This window comes from Nomascus leucogenys, chromosome 2, assembly GCF_006542625.1.
Source record: "Nomascus leucogenys isolate Asia chromosome 2, Asia_NLE_v1, whole genome shotgun sequence".
In the NCBI taxonomy this organism is placed as follows: Eukaryota; Metazoa; Chordata; class Mammalia; order Primates; family Hylobatidae; genus Nomascus; species Nomascus leucogenys.
The window spans coordinates 140,748,788-140,766,101 of NC_044382.1; the positions used below are offsets into that span (position 1 = coordinate 140,748,788).

Below are 17,314 nucleotides of genomic sequence, written 5' to 3' on the forward strand. Positions count from 1 at the left end.
AGAGCTAACAAAAATCAAAGTACCAGCCTGCAAACCACCACAAATTGAATGAAACTGCTGGTAATAAAGAAAAATTTGACTGCTTACAGGTTTTTAGTAAGTTAACTCTGAAAGATAACTTAAAATAACTTACTGGGAATTTTTCTTATGTTTAGGAGCTGAAAGATGCAGTGATAATAAAGAAAACGAACCTGAGAAATTTAAAGAAGCCAGCTTTGTTGAAAACCAAGTGGCCACTTGCCAACACTTCTTTATGCACGTATGACCAAAGATGATTCTAGGCAGACTCACAGACCACAAAGGCTCTTTATCAAATCCCAAATTAAGAAAGTTCTCATAAATATTTCAATTTTGATAAGTTAAAGGCCAGTTAAGTTTTAAAAAGCACTTTATGAAGCGCAGAATCAATATAGAAACAAAGCTTTGCGCTTTTCATATCTGAGCCCTAAAAACAGCACACATTTTATGTTACATTTACAGTCTACTCACAGACACCTATAGCTTAGATTCCATCAAGAAAAACACTGGTCAATGGAAAAGTGACTGGCCTTAGTTTAAAATTTCCATGTGGCCAGCAGGGAAGAAACCGCACAATTCTGAATTACAACTGACAAAACTACGAGAGCTCTAAATTGAACTCTTCGCCCTGAACTCCATATACAAACATTTCAGATTTGTACTTCCACTTCCTGAAAATAATACTGTTTGTAAACGAAAAGGCAATAAGGTTACTCCCAAAACTGCTGTACTCCATGATCCATCCTCAAAGAGTGGAAGCAACAGCAAAGTAGAAGGAACAAAGCACTGACGTCAATTACGAGATTAACCCCAAGCACAGGCAGCTGGAGGAAAGGCCTAAACATCAATATCCACGCACAGGCTACTGGGATAACTAGGTAACCGACCGATTCAGAAGTTCTGGGGGGGAGTATTCGAGTATTATACCCCCACGTTCCCATTTTTAGTCAACCCCCTTCGCAAGACGAAGGCGGAAATTTTTCCTTTTTTTTTTTTTTTTTTTTTGGGGGGGTGGGGGTGTGGGAGAGGTGCGCAGGATCGCGAGAAGGAAAGCGAGAACTAGCTGGGTAATGTTAGCCAGAATCTAGGCCTATTTTCTCTTTAATTAGACATAAATTGAAATTGAAGAGGATATGAAAAAGTAACAAATCAGCCGATGGAATGTCTGAGGAAAGAAAGAGGAAAGGAGAAACACTAAACGGATGGATTTCTGGGAATTTTTGTTAGGATTGGGTTAGCTTTTTTTATTTTATTTTTGCGGGAAGGTGGTGGGGTGGGACGCGCAGATGAGGGGAGGGGTGACGCCTGATCGAGCAGCCGCAGCCCGGAGGGTCTCCCCGAGGCTCCCCGCAGAACTTGCGCCCCCCCCGCCACCCCACCCGCCCCCGGACACAACCCCCGCGGCCCGGCCAGGCCCTTGGTCAGTCTGTCAGCCCTTCTTACCTCCAGTCCCGGCTCCGCTAGGCCCGAACCATCTCCTGGCTGCGGCAGTGGCGGCGCCGGGCCTGCACCTTCACCGGACGCGCATTCGAGCCCGCCCAGGGGGCGGTGACAGGCTGCCAAGGGCGAGGGGCTCCGGGAGGCGGCTGGGGTTCCGGAGGCCTCGACAAACGAAGGCGGCGGCGGCGGCGGCGGCGGCAGCGACGCGCCTCACACGGAACAGGCGTAGGCCCCGCACCGCTCCATGACGGTCGGGCCGGGGCCGGGACAGCTGACTGAGGCGGCGGGGGCGGGTTGACGAGGACCTGGCACCACGATCCCCGCCCCGTCCGCTGGCGGCGGCGACGGCAGCTGGACTCCCGCAGCCTGGGCTGTGACTGACGCAGCGGCCGTGCCACCATGTGACCAGGACCGGGCGGGTGCGGGGCGTCACGTGATGCCTCTGCGCCCCTCCCCGCTGGGGGAGTAGGGGGCGGGGGTCTGTGGGCCGGCTGGGCCGGGAGGCGACGCCCGGGGTGCTGACGTGCCTGGCTGTGGGGTCCGATGACCCGGGCCAGGCAAAGGACCCGCCCGAGCGATCTAGGCCTGATCCTCTGGGCACTGCGGCCGCGTCGGGCAGGGCTGCCAGGGCAGGACAGGGCCTGCACATCCGGGAGCGCACGCCCTCCTGCGCGTAGCCCGCTAGTGAGGTTCCGAAGGGCGGGGCCGGGCCGAACCGGATATGCCGGTTCCGGGGCTCAGGTGACAGACCCAGGCCTTCCGCCCCTCGCCCCTGGTGGGGATCCGGCCCAACCCGGAGCTCCCTAGACTTGCTTCCAGGTATCGAAGCCTCGAGTCCTCAACAGGTCTTGCAAAAAGGCAAAGGACGCAGGAGGCTGTTTGGTATTTCCAGTAAACTTACCCTAAGAAGCCAAACCGTCCCTGTTTCTTCGTCATTTAAACGTCTTCTGCCACTAATGTTTTCCTTTTTATTTATTAAGATAGATCTCGCTGTTGTCGCTCAGGCTGGAGTACAATGGCGCGATCTCGGCTCACTGCAACCTCCGCCTCCCGAGTTCAAGCGATTCTCGTACCTCAGCCCCCGGAGTAGCTGGGATTAAAGGCGGGCGCCACCACCCACGGCTAATTCTTGTATTTTTAATAGAGGTACGGTTTCACCATGTTGGCCAGGCTGGTCTCGAACTCCTGACCTCAACCAATCCACCCGCCTCGTCCTCCCAAAGTGTTGGGATTACAGGCGTGAGCCACCGCACCCGGCCCACTAATGTTTTTCTTCAGCATATCATTCTGAACACTTCTTTCACCTCTAAACATCCTTTCAGTCAGGGCAAGCCATAATTTAACTCAGAGAGTAAAATGATATAGACTTGACAGGGTTTTCAAAGGGTCTCATAGAACCTAATAGGGAAACTGTCCAGGGATGAACCTCTTGTTCATCATTTCAAAAACGAGATATTGGCCGGGCGTGGTGGCTCACGCCTCTAATCCCAGCACTTTGGGAGGCCGAGGTGGGCGGATCAGGAGGTCAACAGATAGAGACCATCCTGGCCAACATGGTGAAACCCCGTCTGTAGTAAAAATACAAAAATTAGCTGGGCGTTGTGGCGCGCGCCTGTAGTCCCAGCTACTTGGGAGGCTGAGGCAGGAGAATCACTTGAACCCCGGAAGCGGAGGTTGCAGTGAGCCGAGATTGTGCCACTGCACTCCAGCCTGGCGGCAGAGCCAGTCTCTTACCTGTTTACTTTCAGTGAAGAAGCCTTATGAAGTTTTTTGTTTTCTTTTTGCTGTTTACTTTCTGATTTTGAAGAGGTCAATTTAGAGATTGTTTTTAATGAGATTCAAAGGTTTTGAGGAACTTTGTAATCAAGTAGTATAAGAATTATGAAAAATGCTTTTATGAGCCTCAAAGGTAGCAACAGAAGTATAAAACTTTTCGTTTTGTTTTTTGGGGTGGGTTTTTTGTTGTTGTTTGTTTTGTTTTGCTTTTGGTAGAGCCAGGGTCTCACTATGTTGCCCAGTCTGGTCTGAAACTCCCGGGCTGAAGGGATTGCCTGCCTCAGCCTCCGAAAGTGCTGGGATCACAGGCGTGAGCCACCAAACAGCGCCCAGCCCTTTTTCATTTCTAAAATTCCTGACTACCGTCCGGGCGCAGTGGCTTACGCCTGTAATTCCAGCACATTTGGAGGCCGAGGCGTGTGGATCACAAGATCAGGAGTTCAAGAGCAGCCGGAACAACATGGTGAAACCCCGTCTCTACTAAAAATACAAAAATTAGCCAGGTATGGTGGTCGCGCCTGCAATCCCATCTACTCAGGAGGCTGAGGCAGGAGAATTGCTTGAACCCAGGAGGCGGAGGTTGCAATGAGCCAAGATCGGGAGATTGCACCACGGCACTCCAGCCTGGGCGACAGAGCGGGACTCCGTCTCAAAAAAAAAAAAAAAAAAAAAAGAATTCCTGACTACCTACTATTTCTTTTAAGCTTCACTGTTTATATGCAATTTCTCTATAGAGCTATATAAATTAGGAAATGTCTTCATACAAAACTCAAAGCATGACGGAATAAAAAATAATTGATTCTCCCATCTCTGCCTGTTAGCTGTTCCAGTCCTGGAAGGCAGTCACTTAGCATTTGATAATGTATCCTTCCCTACATATTTGTAAGTAATACATTAAAATATAGGAATACTTCTTTTTACACAAAAGGTAACACACTATATACGCTGTTCAGTCCTTTTTTTCTCACTTCAAATACTTTGGATAGGCTGGGCACAGTGGCTCAGGCCTATGATCCCAACACTTTAGGAGGCCGAGGGGGGCTGATCGTTTGAGACCAGGAGTTTGAGACCAATGCCGGCAACATGGCAAAACCCCAACCCTACGAAAAATACAGAAATTAGCTTAGTGTGGTGGTGCATGCGTATAGTCCCAGCTACTCTGGAGACTGAGGTGGTAGGATCACCTGAGCCTGGGAGGTCGATGCTGCAGTGAGCCGGGAGCGTGCCATCCAGCCTGGATGAGAGTGAGACCCTGTCTCAAAAAAAGAAAAAAGAAAAAATGTCTTGGACATCCTGCCATATCAGTATATAATGAACTACCTTTTTCTTCCTAGAGGCAGAATAATATTCCACTTATGCAACTATCCTAATTTATTTAAGCATTCCTCTACAGGTGGATATTCAGCTTGTTGCCAAGCCATTACTATTACATGCTAAGCTGCAATGAATAACCTCATACAAGACAGGCAACATAGTGAGACCCCATCTCTATAAAAAATAAAAAATTAGCTGTTTGTGTTGGCACAGGCCTGTGGTCCTAACTACTAGAGAGGCTGAGGTGGGAGAATCGTTCGTACCCAGGAGGTGAAGGCTGCAGTGAGCCCTAATAGCACCACTGCACTCCAGTCTCAGTGACAGAGCAACACCCTGTCTCAAAAAAGTTAAAATAATTAAAAACGAAAAACAACCCCATATAATGAGCAAATTATACCTATATGATAAATCCTTAGCCTGGACTCTTTAGATCAAAAGGATTTTTAATTTTGATAGATACTACTAAATTATCCTACACAGAAATTGTGCCTATTTCATTTACTTGCTTTCAAATTCTGCTTAAGAAGATTTACAAGGCTGTATAGGTTGGAGGGTTGAGGGGATGGAGAGTGGCAAAAGAAAAGAGTATTTGTCACTTTACACCGTAATAATTTTTTTTTTTTTTTGAGACAGAGTCTTACTCTGTCGCCCAGGCTGGAGTGCAGTGGCGCCATCTGGGCTCACTGCAAGCTCCACCTCCCGGGTTCACGCCATTGTCCTGCCTCAGCCTCCCCAGTAGCTGGGACTACAGGTGCCCGCCACCAGGCCTGGCTAATTTTTTGTATTTTTAGTACAGATGAGGTTTCACTGTGTTAGCCAGGATGGTCTCAATCTCCTGACCTCGTGATCCGCCCGCCTCGGCCTCCCAAAGTGCTGGGATTACAGGCGTGAGCCACTGCTCCCGGCCACACCATAATAATTTTGATTAAAGATGAGTATTAAGGTGCAAATTGAAAATATGTAACAAACGTTAAGTTTCCTTGCTTATTCTGAAGTAAAGGTTATTTGGCTAACGCAAATAATAATATGCTTTTATTAGATAAAGTATAAAAGGGTAGTGATACTTTTTCAATACAAAACGAAACTTTATTTAAAAACCAAAAAGGGGAGGAATGGCCAGTGTAGCCTTTTATTTGGCATTATTCTGCAAATAAGAAGTTTCTGGCCAGGTGTGGTGGCTCACGCTTGTAATCCCAGCACTTTATGAGGCCAAGGCAGGCAGATCACCTGAGGTCGGGAGTGATTCCAGACCAGCCTGACCAACATGGAGGAAACCCAGTCTCTACTAAAAATACTAAAATTAGCTGGGCGTGGTGGCCAGTGCCTATAATCCCAGCTACTCAGGAGGCTGAGGCAGGAGAATCACTTAAACCCAGGAGGCCGAGGTTGTGGTAAGCCAAAACCTTGCTGTTGCACTCCACCATGGGCAGCAAGAGCGAAACTCCATCTCAAACAAAAGTTTCCTCTGTTTCAACAAATAAAAAGTTCCTAAAATTGTTTCTAAATTTTAAATATTTTAATATTGTATCATTTTGTTTAAGAAGTTACATCTGTTTTAACAAAGTGAATGTTCTATGTCTAACTTCATGTTCTAGAACAGTGTAAGACTACTGTGCAGAATGGAGAAATTGCAGAAAATAATGTACCATAAAACTAAAAGAGAAACAAAGGCCAGGCGCGGTGGCTTATGCCTGTAATCCCAGCACTTTGGGAGGCCACAGCGGGTGGATCATCTGAGGTCAGGAGTTCGAGACCAGCCTGGCCAACATTGCAAAACTCTTTGTCTACTAAAATAGAAAAATTAGCTGGGCATGGTGGCGTGCACCTATAATCCCAGCTACTTGGGAGGCTGAGACAGGAGAACTGCTTGAACCCGGGAGGCAGACGTTGCAGTGAGCCAAGATCGTGCCATTTACAGTCCAGCCTGGGCAACAGGGCAAGACTCTGTCAAAAAAAAAAATAAAGATTTAATGTATATTGTTAGAGTAGCAATACTTAGTAACTGAGTACTGTTTTTAAGTTAGGTTTTTGGAGGTATAATTTACATATCATAAAATTCATCCTTGGCTGGGCGTGGTGGCTCATCCCTGTAATCCCAGCACTTTGGGAGGCAGAGGTGGGCAGATCACTTGACGTCAGGAGTTTGAGACCAGCCTGGCCAACATGGTGAAACCCATTCTCTACTAAAAATACAAAAATTAGCCAGGCATGGTGGCACACACCTGTGATCCCAGCTACTCGGGAGGCTGAGGCAGGAGAATCACTTGAACCTGGTAAGTGGAGGTTCCAGTGAGCCGAGATCTTGCCACTGCACTCCAGCCTGGGCAACAGAGTGAGAATCCGTCTCAGAAAAAAAAAAAGTATATAATGTACAGTTTTATGAGTTCTGACAAATGCATACAGTTGTTTAACTACCACCACAGTCAAGACATAGAACATTTCAATCACCACAAAATATTCCCTCTTGCCCCTTGGTAATGAACCCTTCATTTCAACCCCAATTCCTGGAAAACATAGATCTACTTTTTGTCCTTATGCCATTACCTATTCCAGAATATCAAACAAATGGAATCATGCAGTATATAGCCTTTCAAGTCTGGCTTCTTTCACTTGGTATAATGCTTGCGAAATTTATCCATTGTTGTTTTCATGTATCAGTACTTTATTTCTTTTTTTTTAATCACTGAATAGTATTCCATTGTGTGGATATAACATAGCTTGTTTAGCCATTAATCAGTTGAAGAACATTTGGGTTGTTTCCATTAACAAAAAACAATTAGAAGTCATTGTAGAAGTCCAAAAATAAAATAAAATAAAATAAAAATTATGAATAAAGCTACTATAAATATCCATGTACAAGGTTTCATTTGGGCTTTAAATGATCTCCACCAATATTTTCTGAAAATCACACCTAGATATAGGAACTACCAAGTCACAACTACAGCTACATAAACATTATTCCATATTATTTTAGAAACTCAGATAATTTATTCATTATTTATCAAATATTTATTAAAAATCTACTACATAGCTAAGCACATGGATAAGACAATTGTCAGACACTAGCTCCCCAAAAATACCACCAAGACAACGCATTGGCAAAACCCTGTCTCTACTAAAAATACAAAAAAATTAGCCAGGCGTGGTGGCAGACGCCTGTAATCCCAGCTACTTGGGAGGCTGAGGCAAGAGAATTGCTTGAACCTGGGAGGTGGAAGTTGCAGTGAGCCGAGACTGCACCACTGCACTCCAGCCTGGGCGACAGAATGAGAGTCTGTCTCAAGAGAAAAAAAAGCAAAACTGAGTGATTGTTCACTTCAATAAAAAAGATCACTACCTTAACACAGTCTCAGTAACATCTTTAAGGGGGAAAGCAAAGTTGGAATATTTATAAGGTTTGGGGATCTGATTTAAGAGAGTTTTTCAATTCAAGGGGCTTGATTACAACCGGATAAGAATCATGATACATTGGGATTTGTGGACATAGTAAGGAAAAGTTTTTTTTTCGAGACAGAGTTCTGCTCTTGTCACCCAGGCTGGAGTGCAGGGCGAGATCTCTCGGCTCACTGCAACCTCCGCCTCCCAGGTTCAAGTGATTCTCTGGCCTCAGCATCCTGAGTAGCTGGGATTACAGGTGCCCACCACCACGCCCAGCTAATTTTTGTATTTTTAGTAGAGACGAGGTTTCGCCATGTTGGGCAGACTGGTCTCGAACTCCTGACCTTGGGTAATCCACCTGCCTCAGCCTCCCAAAGTGCTGGGATTATAGGCGTGAACCACCGCACCCGGCCAAGAAAGGGTTTTAAAGAGTCTGGGATAGTGTATTAGTTTTCTACTGCTGCGGTAATGAATTACCACAAATTTAGGGGCTTCAAACACCACAAATGTGTTATCTTACAATTGTGTCAATAGCAGTCTGACACGAGTCTCACTTGATTAAGACAATGTATTGGCAAGACTTGCTTTCTACAGGTTCTAAGGGAGAGTCCTTCCCTTTTCCAGCTTCTAGAGGCTGCCCTCATTCATTGGCTTGTGACCCTTTCCTCTGTCTTCAAAGCCAGCAATGGCTGGTTGTGTTCTTTTAAAATCACGTCACTTTGACTTTCTATTCCATCTCCATTATTTATTTTATATATATATATATAAATATATATTTGGCCGGGCACGGTGGCTCACACCTGTAATCTCAGCACTGGAAGGCCGAGGCGGGTAGATCATGAGGTCAGCAGATCGAGACCATTCTGGCTAACACAGTGATACCCCGTCTCTACTAAAAATGCAAAAAATTAGCCAGGCGTGGTAGCGCATGCCTGTAGTCCCAACTACTCGGGAGGCTGAGGCAGGAGAATGGCGTGAACCCAGGAGGCGGAGCTTGCAGTGAGCGGAGATGGAGCCACTGCACTCCAGCCTGGGTGACTGAGTGAGACTCTGTCTCAAAAAAAAAAAAAAAAAATACAAAAAATTAGCCAGGTGTGGTGGTGGGTGCCTGTAGTCCCAGCTACTCGGGAGGGTGAGGCAGGAGAATGGCGTGAACCTGGGAGGCGGAACTTGCAGTGAGCCAAGATCACATCACTGCATTCCAGCCTGGGCGACACAGTGAGACTCCATCTCAAAAAAAAAAAAAAAAAAATATATATATATATATATATATATATATATATATATGTATTATATGAAAGTAAAGGAGACTTCTTATTATTTTGGGCCAACTCAGATCATTCAGAATCTCATCTACTTGTTTTAAGGTCAACTAAATAACCTTAATTTCATCTGCCACCTCAATTCCCCTATGCCAAATAAAATAGCACGTTAGGGCCAGGCGCGGTGGCTCATGCCTGTAATCCCAGCACTTTGGGAGGCCAAGGCAGGTGGATCACGAGGTCAGGAATTTGAGACAAGGCTGGCCAATGTGGCGAAACTCCATCTCTACTAAAAATACAAAAATTGGCAGGGCATGGTGGCATGGTGTCGGGTGCCTGTAATCCCAACTACTCAGGAGGCTGAGGCAGGAGAATCGCTTGAACCTGGGAGGCAGAGGTTGCAGTGAGCTGAGATCACACCATTGCACTCCAGCCTGGGTGATAAGAGTGAAACTCTATCTCAAAATTAAAATAAAATAAAATAAAATAAAATAAAATAAAATAAAATAAAATAAAATAAAATAAAATAAAAATAGCATATTAGGTTGGGTGGGTTGGCTCATGCATGTAATCCCAGCACATTGGGAGGCTTAGGCAAGAGGATCACTTGAGCCCAGGAGTTCAAGACCAGCCTAAGCAACACAGTGAGACCCCATGTCTTAAAAAATTGAAAAATTAGCCAGATGTGGTGGTGCACGCCTGCAATCCCAGGTACTTGGGAGGCTGAGGTAGAAGGATAAATTGAGCCTGGGTGGTGGAGGCTACAATGATCCATGATCCTGCCACCGGGTGACAGGGAGAGATCCTGTCTCAAAAAAAAAAAAAAAAGCATATTAGTATATTCACAGGTTCACAGGTTCTGAGGATTAGTACATGAACATCTTTGGGGAAGAATTATTCTGCCTACCACACAGCATAAAGTCACTTGAAGTCACCTATCGAAAAGCTGAGCAGTTAGATGTTCTTTTAAACATTTATATGGTTTGGATCTGTGTTCCTGCCCAAATCTCAAGTAAAATTGTAATTCCCAATGTTGGAGGTGGGGCCTGATGTGAGGCGATTGGATCATGGAGGTGTTTCTCATGAATAATTTAGCACCATCCTCTTAGTTCTGGTCTCATGGTAGTGAGTTCTCATAAGAGCTGGTTGACTATAAGTATGTGGCACAGCTGGGCATGGTGGCTCATGCCTGTAACGCTAGCACTTTGGGAGGCCAAGGTGGGCAGATCACTTGAGGTCAGGAATTTGAGATCAGCCTGGTCAACATGGCAAAACCCCATCTCTACAAAAATACAAAAATTAGCCAGGTGCGGTGGTGTGCACATGTAGTCTCAGCTACTTGGGAGGCTGAGGCAGGAGAATTGCTTCAACTCGAGGCGGAGGTTGCAGTGAGCCAAGATCATGCCACTGCATTCCAGCCTGGGCAACAGAATGAGACTCTGTCTCAAAAAAAATAAAAAGTGTATGGCACCTCCTCCATTATCCTCTCTTGCTCCTACTCTGGCCTCGTGATGTGTGTGGTCCCTCTTCACATTCCGCCATGATTGTAAGTTTCCTGAGGGCTCCCCATTAGCTGAGAAGATGCTAGCATCATGCTTCTTGTACAGCCTGCATAACTGTGAGCCAATTAAACCTCTTATCTTTATAAATTACACAGCCTCAGGTATTTCTTTATGGCAATGCAAGAACGGACTAATGCCTGTCATTCCAGCTACTCGGGAGACTGAGGCAGGAGAATCACTTGAACATGGGAAGCAGAGGTTGCAGTCAGCCAAGACCCAGCCATTGCACTCCAGCCTGCGCAATAGAGTGAGACTCTGAAAAAACAAACAAACAGACTAATACAAACACCATTTTGAAAAGTTGCTGAAATTGTTAGAGGTGTTCCAACAGAGAGACTCCATCTTGACTACCGGCTGGGTGAAACAAGGCTGAGACCCACTGGTCTGCATTCCCAGGAGGTTAGGCATTCTTAGTCACAGAATGAGATAGGAGGTCGGCACAAGATACAGGTCACAAAGACCTTGCTGATAAAACAGGTTGCAGTAAAGAAGCTGGCTAAAACCCACCAAAACCAAGATAGTGATGAAAGTGACCTCTGATCGTCCTCATTGCTCATTATTTCTTAACCATAAATCATTAGCATGCTAAAAGACACTCCCACCAGCACAATGATAGTTTACAAATGCCATAGCAATGTCCTGAAGTTACCCTATATGGTCTAAAGCGGGGAGGAACACTTAGTTCTGGGAAATCCCTGTCCCTTTCCTGGAAAACTCAGGAATAATCCACTCCTTATTTAGCATACGATCAAGAAATAACTATAAGTATACTTAGTCAAGCGGCCTATGTCACTGTTCTGTCTATGGAGTATCATTCTTTTGTTTCTTTACTTCTGTAGTAAACTTGCTTTTACTCTACCCTATTGATGGACTCCCCTGAATTCTTTTTCTTTTTTTTTTTTTTTTTTTGAGAGGGAGTCTCGCTCTGTCGCCCAGGCTGGAGTTCAGTGGTGCGATCTCAGCTTGCTGCAACTTCTGCATCCCGGGTTCAAGCTATTCTCCTGCCTTGGCCTCCCGAGTAGGTGGGATTGCAGGCACATGCCACCATGCCCAGCTAATTTTTTTTGTATTTTTAGTAGACACGGGGTTTCACCATGTTGGCCAGGATGGTCTCCAACTCCTGACCTCAAGTGATCCACCCGCCTTGGCCTCCCAAACTGCTGGGATTACAGGCGTGAGCCATCGTGCCCAGCCTAGCAAACTTTCTATGTAAGAAACAGATAGTAAAATATTTTAGGCTTTGCAGGTCAAGTGGCAAAATCAAATTTTTTTTTTTGAGATGGGATCTCACTCTATCGCCCAGGCTGGAGTGCAGTGGTGCAATTTCAGGTCACTGCAGCCTCCATCTCCCAGGTTCAAGCGATTTTCCTGCCCCAGCCACCTGAGTAGCTGGGATTACAGGCACCCACCACCACACCCAGCTAATTTTTAGTATACAATTTGGTTTAACCAAATTGGCCAGGCTGGTCTTGAACTCCCGACCTCAAGAGACCTACCCACCTCGGCCTCTCAAAGTGCTGGGATTCCAGGTGTGAGCCACCATACCCAGCTAAATCAAGGATTTCATCTAGGTACTTATATAATAATACGAAAGTTTCCATAAATATTTTATTGATAACATTTACAGTTTGTGTGTGCGTGTGTATGGAAAACACAGTCTCACCATATTGCCCAGGCAGGTTTCAAACTCCTGGGCTCAAGCTGTCCTCCTATCTTTGCCTCCTTAAGAGCTGGGATTACAGGGTTGAGCCACCACGCCTAGCTTATTGATAAAATTTAAAATATAGTAGTTAAGTTTTCAAGCCTGTTAATAAGAATAAAGCAATTTTGGCTAGATGCAGTGACTCACGCCTGTAAACTCAGCACTTTTGGAGACCAAGGCAGGAGGATCACTTGAGGTCAGAAGTTTGAGAGCAGCCTGGCCAACATGGTGAAACCCCATCTCTACTAAAAATACAAAACTTAGCTGGGCGTGGTTTTGCGTGCCTGTGATCCCAAATACTTGGGAGGCTGAGGTAGGAGAATAGCTTGAGCCTGGGAGGCGGAGGTTGCAGTGAGCAGAGATCAATCACGCCATTGCACTACATCCTGGGCTGCAGAATGAGTCTCTGTCTCAAAAAAAAAAAAAAGAGAAAAAGAAAATATCTTTTCACACAGATAGGTACTCTTAAATATGATCTCAATCCACTGTCATGTGATATTATTTTAGAATAATCATTGCTGGAGAGAAATTTATAAAATTTTATTAGAGGCTGGGCCCAGTGCCTCATGCCTGAAATCCCAGGACTTTTGGAGGCCAAGGCGGGGAGATCACTTGAAGTCAGGAGTTCAACACCAGCCTGGCCAACATGGTGAAACCCCGTCTCTATTAAAAGTACAAAAATTAGCCAGGCGTGGTAGTGTGCACCTGTAATCCCAGCCACTCAGGAGGCTGAGGCAGGAGAATCGTTTGAACCAAGGAAGTCGAAGTTGCAGTAAGCTGAGATCGTGCCACTGCCTGGGTGACAGAGTGAAACTGTCTCAAAAAAAAAATAAGTAAATTGTATTAGACTCTTCTCTTAATATATGCCTTTGAGCATATCATTACATTGAAAAGTAATCACCTCCAATTGAAGATTAGATGGGAGATCCTCAATTGTACATTTAAACTGATTTTGAAATATGGAAATTTCCAGCCGGGAGTGGTGGCTTACACCTGTAATCCCAGCACTTTGGGAGGCTGAGGCGGGCAGATCATGAGGCCAAGAAATCGAGACCAGTCTGGCCAACGTGGTGAAACCCCATCTCTACTAAAAATACAAAAATTAGCTGGGCGTGGTGGCATACACCTGTAGTCCCAGCTGCTCAGGAGGCTGAGGCAGGAGAATCGCTTTAACCAGGGAGGTGGAGGTTGCAGTGAGCTGAGATCATGCCACTGCACTCGAGCCTGGTGACAGAGTGAGACTCCATCTCAAAAAAAAAAAAAAAAAAAGAAATGCGGAAATTTACTTTATATGTGAGAGCCAAAACATGCTGCAGGCACTGTAGTTCAAATCACAGAAAAGATATATGCTGCAAACTTGTGCGATAATGGACATCTCAGGTCTTGTTTTAACTTTGACACCAGGCCAGGCACGGTGGCTCACACCTGTAATCCCAGTACTTTGGTAGGCCAATCCTGGCAAATCACCTGAGGTCAGGAGTTCCAGACCAGCATAGCCAACATGGTGAAATCCTGACTCTTCTAAAAATACAAAAATTAGCCAGGTGTGGTGGCGCCCACCTGTAGTCCCAGCTACTCTGGAGGCTGAGGTAGGAGAATCGCTTGAACTTGGAAGGTGGAGGGTGCAGTGAGCCGAGATCACGCCACTGCAATCCAGCCTGGGCAACAGAGTGAGACTCTGTCTCAAAAAAAATTTAAAAAAATTGACACCATTGGAAGTGTGTAAATCAGCCTGACATTTCTTGTGATTCAAACAACGTTATGTATTGCCCAAAATAACTTTATCACAGTAAGAGTTTCACATATCAATACCATTTTAACTGATAATTTTAGGTTGAACGTATTAAGAAACGTTATCACATCTTCAGCAAAAGCTAATCTCTAAAACCACTTAGTATTCAAAAAAACTGGTTGAGGGCAATTCTCATTCGTAAGAATTTCCATCTCACAGAATTATTCATCATAGCCAAAGGTAAAAGCAACTGACTGTTCAACAATGAATGAACGGATAAGCAAAATGTGGTATATATATATATGTATATATACAATGAAATATTATTCAAACTCCAAAAGGAAGAACAGCTGGGCACAGTGGCTCATGTCTGTAATCCCAGCACTTTGGGAGGCTAAGGCAGGCAGATTACTTGAGGTTAGGAGTTCGAGACCACCCTGGCCAACATGGTGAAACCCCATCTCTACTAAAAATACAAAAATTAGCCAGGTGTGTTGGCGCATACCTATAATCTCAGCTATTTGGGTGGCTGAGGCAGAAGAATCCCTTGAACCTGGGAGACAGAGTTTGCAGTGAGCCAAGATTGTGTCACTGCACTCCAGCCTGGGCAACAGAGTGAGACTGTGCCTCAAAAAAAAAAAAAAAAAAAAAGGAAGGACAAGTGCTAAAACTTGGATTTACCTTGAGGATCTTATGCAAGATGAAATAAGACAATCAAAAAAGACAAATACTATATGATTCCACTTGCATAAGGTACCAAGAGCTGTCGAATGCACAAAGACATAAAGTAGAATGGCAGTTCCTAGGGGTTGGGAGCAGGGAGGTAATGAGGAATTATTATTTAATGGGTATAGAACTTGAGTTTTGCAATATGAAAAGTTCTAGAGATGGATGGTGGTAATGGTGGCCATGGTTTCACAACATTGTGAATATACTTAATACCATTGAACTGTACACTTAAAATTTGTTAGGATGGTAAATTTAATGTTATGTGTATTTTACCACAAGTTTAAAAAATTTCCTTCTCAGCCAGGCATAGTACCTCACGCCTATAATCCCAATACTTTGGGAGGCCAAGGCAGGCAGATCACCTGAGGTTGGGAGTTCAAGACCAGCCTGACCTACATGGAGAAACCCCGTCTCTACTAAAAATCAAAAAATTAGCTGGGCGTGGTGGTGCATGCCTGTACTCCCAGCTACTTGGGAGGCTGAAGCAGGAGAATCGCTTGAACCTGGGAGGCGGAGTTTGCAGTGAGCTGAGATTGTGCCATCACACTCCAGCTTGGGCAACAAAAGTGAAATTCCATCTCAAAAAAAAAAAAATTTCCTTCTCAGCCCTGAGCTTAAATAAAATAATAAGTTACAACTGCTAAGCCATCAAACTCCCGTATGGTAGACCAAGTCAGGATATTCAGCTTCATTACTGAAAAAAATCCTGGAATTCATAATGATTAAGTCCAGAAGAGCAAATAAAGTTCACTGTTGACACTGTTGGCTCAATAACACAATTCAGTTTATCAATTTGAATTTGATAAATTCAAATATTTCCTGCAAGCGTTTTTTTTTTTTTTTTGAGACAGAGTCTTGCTCTGTTGCCAGGATGGAGTGCAGCGGCATGATCTCGACTCACTGCAACCTCCACCTCCCGGGCTCAAGCGATTCTCCTGCCTCAGCCTCCCGAGTAGCTGGGACTACAGGCGCGTGCCACCACGCCCAGCTAATTTTTGTATTTTTAGTAGAGACAGGGTTTTACCATGTTGGCTGGGATAGTCTCGATCTCCTGACCTTGTGAGCCACCCGCCTCAGCCTCCCAAAATGCTGGGATTACAGGCGTGAGCCACCGTGCCTGGCCATGTTCTTTGTTTTTTGTTTGTCTGGTTTCCCCAACTAGATGGCGAATTCCAAGGAAACCACTGTTGAAGTGTTATTTATATATCTTTGTATAGTACTTTCCAAAGAAGAGTTCTGTTAATGTTTGTGGTTATTACTGATTAGCTTGAATAGCAGACACAAATGCCCTTGGGGGTACACAAAAAACTTTCAAGAACATTGGCAACATCCAGGTCTTCAATTTCCATGGGTACCCACTCCTAAAGTTGAACTGAGAAGGAATCTGTAGCCCAGGTATCATATTGGTTTTCCTTTCTCTCTTCTCCTTTGATAAAGCCTTTCTCCCTCTTTGGCAGAAACACACCTCTAAATCTCTTTATGGCACACTTTTCCCAGGGTGTAAAATCCTACAGGGAAGCATACAAAAGTACAATTTGAAATCGTGTTTTGGGTCAACTTGTTTCAATTAAGGCACCATAATGCAAGGTCTGGTTTCCAGTATTTTTTTTTTTTTAATTTTTGCCAAAGGCACAGCCTGGTGTCAGAAAATGAATATTCTGCTGCCTCAGCCTCCCAAGTAGCTGGGATTACAGACATGCTCCACCATGCCTGGCTAATTTTTGTATTTTTAGTAGAGACAAAAATTAGCTGGACGTGGTGGCACATGCCTGTAATCCCAGCTACTCGGGAGGCTGAGGCAAGAGAATCGCTTGAACCCAGGAGGCAGAGGTTGCAGTGAGCCGAGATCGTGCCATTGCACTCTAGCCAGGGCAACAAGACTGTAACCCTAGCTCAAAAAAAAAAAAAAAAAAAAACACGAAAACCATCATTTGGGGCCAGGCTCAGTGGCTCACGCCTATAATCCCAGAAGTTTAGGAGGTTGAGGTGGGCGGATCACCTGAGGTCAGGAATTTGAGACCAGCCTGGCCAACAGGATGAAACCCCATCTCTGCTAAAATACAAAAATTAGCTAGGCGTGGTGGCGGGCACCTGTAATCCCAGCTACTTGGGAGGCTGAGACAGGAGAATCACTTGGGGAGGCAGAGGTTGCAGTGAGCTGAGATCATGCCACTACACTCCAGCCTGGGTGACAGAGAGAGGCTCTTCAAAAAAGGAAAAAAGAAAAACATCATTTGGAAAATATGATAGTATAGTAATAATTGTTGTAGACAAGGTCCACTGATCCACTAAAACTAGTGAGATTGAGGAGAAATAATTTGCATATTCTCAAAATATCTTCCCTAAGGTATCGGTTAGCGAAAAAGGAAAAGGTAGTGACTTACCCTGGAAAAATCTGATA

The 17,314-nt window shown here is 44.9% G+C and overlaps 1 protein-coding gene across 2 annotated transcripts in view; it reads right to left on the reverse strand.

Moving 5' to 3' along the window:
• Positions 1–1,866, reverse strand: part of AFF4 (AF4/FMR2 family member 4) — an 85,754-nt gene extending 83,888 nt beyond the window's left edge. For both annotated transcript variants that reach the window (XR_004031704.1, XM_003259950.3), the window contains exon 1: positions 1,462–1,866. The gene's annotated coding sequence lies outside the window, so the exon portion shown is untranslated. The remainder of the gene's footprint in view (positions 1–1,461) is intronic.
• Positions 1,867–17,314: the final 15,448 nt, after the last annotated feature.